The sequence below is a fragment of the Dysidea avara genome, chromosome 2, assembly GCF_963678975.1.
Source record: "Dysidea avara chromosome 2, odDysAvar1.4, whole genome shotgun sequence".
NCBI lineage: Eukaryota > Metazoa > Porifera > Demospongiae > Dictyoceratida > Dysideidae > Dysidea > Dysidea avara.
In genome coordinates this window covers 18,919,080-18,922,099 of record NC_089273.1, presented here as the reverse complement: position 1 = coordinate 18,922,099, position 3,020 = coordinate 18,919,080, and the positions used below count along the sequence as shown (strand labels likewise).

Here is a 3,020-nt window from a genome sequence, read left to right as displayed (position 1 = left end):
ATGTATTTCATTAATAAGTAAAAAAGCACATCATTTGTACAGCAACTATAATTTTCAGTTCACAGAATTGAAGTTCTTGACACCTTCAGGATTCTTTTTTCTGAGGGATGTTACATCACTAAAATTAATGTAGATTTGCTCTATTACTTCTGTCCATTGAGTGCAGCTTTCTTCTCATAATCTGTTTCATCACTAGTTATATATAGTTCTTATAGGTAGCATCTATAAAAATGTTGTTACAATAAAAATATTGCTATGGCAATTTTTTTCTGTGACAAACCTTGAATTAATGTATACTATTCCTTGTACAGTGTCATTCATAGCTTTCACAAGATCCAGCCATGATCACAGGTTTCTCCACTGCCTAACTTCAATAGACCACAAAATACTCATTTTGAAGAACTATAGCAGAACTTACTATGTGATTTCATCTACAGTACTACCACAAAACATCATCAGCAGTCCAAGTTTTGAAAGCATCAGTATCTACTTTGTAACTTCCTTTGACAACTTTACGTAGCTAGGTGATGTTGATGACAAATCCCACTGCCATGCAATGATAGGTAACAAATTAATAACGAATCATGTATTAGCCACATCTTCTTACCTCACAATTGCTACAAATGCAGCTCTTCCTATATGTCTTTCTGCAAAGTTCCCTATGTCAGGGTAGCTTGCACTTGCAGCCATCTATAAAGTAGACTTAACCAATTCACTGTGCGGTAGTTGTACTAGAGATGATGAGTGCTTGTGAAATGCACCCAGTTGTCTCTCGACCCAGGGGGTGTTATCCTCTACTCCTTTTGCCAGCAAGCAACATGGGATTTTGTAGCTGCCAAATGTGTGTAGCACTGTACATAGCTAGCTACTGTAGCAAAGGTATACAATTGTGGCGTCGCTAGAAACTGGCGGAAAAGGATGGAAGAGGCAATATCTATGAACGATCATAAATGCTGTGACAGTCTTTATAGCTATACCTTGCAGGTAAGTCTGCCATGGAGCACAAGCACAGTTCTAGTTCTGGATGACAACAAGCTGCATCATTGCTAGAGCCTCGTTATTAACTGCGACTAGAACAATCGGAAGAAACATGCAGCAAAGGTGATTGTGCGCAATCTGTGCATGCATGTATGCTGTTGGTATATCAAGACACACGATAGTGTGTCGTGCGGCCCAAGAAGCCGGCGCGCCACACCGTGAGTATATTAACAGGAAGAAAGACAACGCAATTTTCACACCTATGTAGCTCTGTGATCCCTTATCCGATTGGAACCAAATTTGCTGGAGACGTGCCGCCCAGTTAGGGTAGTCTACATACCAAATGTGAAGAAAATCGCTCCAGCCATTTCCGAGATACGAGCGAACAAAATTTCGTTTTAATTTCTTCGTTTTTTTTCTTCTTCTTCATCTTCTTCATTTCGCACACTTCGCAAAATTCGCCATAAAACACGAATGCGTGCTCGGATTTGGCTGAAATTTGGCACACTTAAAGGGCTCATTAAGGTGGATCTCCGTACCAACTTTGGTAGGAATTCGATGAACATTCACGGAGTTATGACCGATTATTTGCGTAAAATAAGGTCGAAGGTCTGTCACGCCTACAGGGTAAACGCCTTGGAGGAATCAGTTGAAAATTGATATGTAGATGAAGCAACCATCGTAGGAGTGCCTTTTTGTGGTTTGAAAGGAATCGGGATAAAGACCATGGAGATATGACACGAAATCCAACCTGTGTCAAAATTACGCGATCGATTTTTATGAATAAAAAAACTATTAGTTTTCGTATCTACCAGGCAAACCGCTTAGAGCAACGAGCTGAAAATCAGTATGTAGCTGGAATAATCATCATAGAAAGTCCTTGCAGTAGTACAGAAGAATCGGATTACAAATCACTGAGTTATGATTCGAAAGGCAACTAGGTGCAAGTTGGTGCAGCAAATGCGAGATCGAGATACTCTAATAGAACAGTCACCCTAATAAAGCATTCAGCTGCATTTATAATTTACTCTGTTATATTACATTGTAAGTTATTCTGTAGGGAATTCAGCTACAAACAAGTCACCCTGTAGTCAGATCAGCTAGAAGAAGGTACCTAATAGAGAGTTCAGCTACAAATAAGCCATCATGTAGAGAGTTCAGCTCAAATAAATCACCCTGTAGAGAATTCAGCTACAAACAAATTGCCCTGTAGAGAGATCAGCTAGAAGAAGTTACCTTGTAGAGAGTTCAGATACAAAGAAACAATCATGAAAAGAGTTTAGCTACAAACAAATCACCCAGTAAAAAGTTCTGCTATGATCGGATCACAATGTAGAGAGTTCAGTTAGAAACAAGTCATCCTGTAGAGAGATCAGCTAGAAGAAGTCACCTTGTAGAGAGTTCAATTACAAAGAAACAATCATGCAAAGAGTTTAGCTGCAAATAAATCACCCAGTAGAAAGTTCCGCTATTAACAGATCACACTGTAGAGAGTTCAGTTAGAAACAAGTCATCCTGTAGATAGATCAGCTAGAAGAAGTCACTTTGTAGAGAGTTCAGCTACAAAGAAACCACCATGTAAAAGAGTTCAGCTGCAAACAAATCACCTGTAGAGAATTCAACTACAAACAAATCACCCTGTAGAAAGATCAGCTAGAAGAAGTTACCTTGTAGAGAGTTCAGCTACAAACAAATCACCCTGTAGAAAGTTCAGTTACAAACAAGTCACCCTGTAGAGAGATCAGCTAGAAACAAGTCATCCTGTAGAGAGTTCAGCTAGAAGAAGTTACGTTGTACAGAGTTCAGCTACAAAGAAACTACCATGTAGAGAGTTCAGCTGCAAATAAATCGCCCTGTAGAGAGTTCAGCTACAAACAAATCACCCTGTAGGAAGATCAGCTAGAAGAAGTTACCTTGTAGAGAGTTCAGCTACAAACAAATCACCCTGTAGAAAGGTCAGCTAGAAGAAGTTACCTTGTAGAGAGTTCAGCTACAAACAAATCACCCTGTAGAGAGTTCAGCTAGAAACAAGTCACCCTGTA

General features: G+C 39.4%; 1 long non-coding RNA gene across 3 annotated transcripts; it reads right to left on the bottom strand.

Annotated features, from left to right (window-relative positions):
* LOC136243548 (uncharacterized) lies at positions 1–1,114 on the bottom strand. 3 transcript variants are annotated; one of them, XR_010694895.1, is made up of 5 exons: positions 978–1,114; positions 608–934; positions 419–546; positions 281–368; positions 1–222 (listed from the first exon to the last, which is right to left on the bottom strand). It is a non-coding gene; the product is annotated as an uncharacterized lncRNA (long non-coding RNA). The 3 variants fall into 3 exon arrangements; XR_010694894.1 differs by having other exon boundaries at positions 608–1,106; XR_010694896.1 differs by having other exon boundaries at positions 281–364; positions 608–1,106.
* Between the last annotated feature and the right edge of the window lie 1,906 nt (positions 1,115–3,020).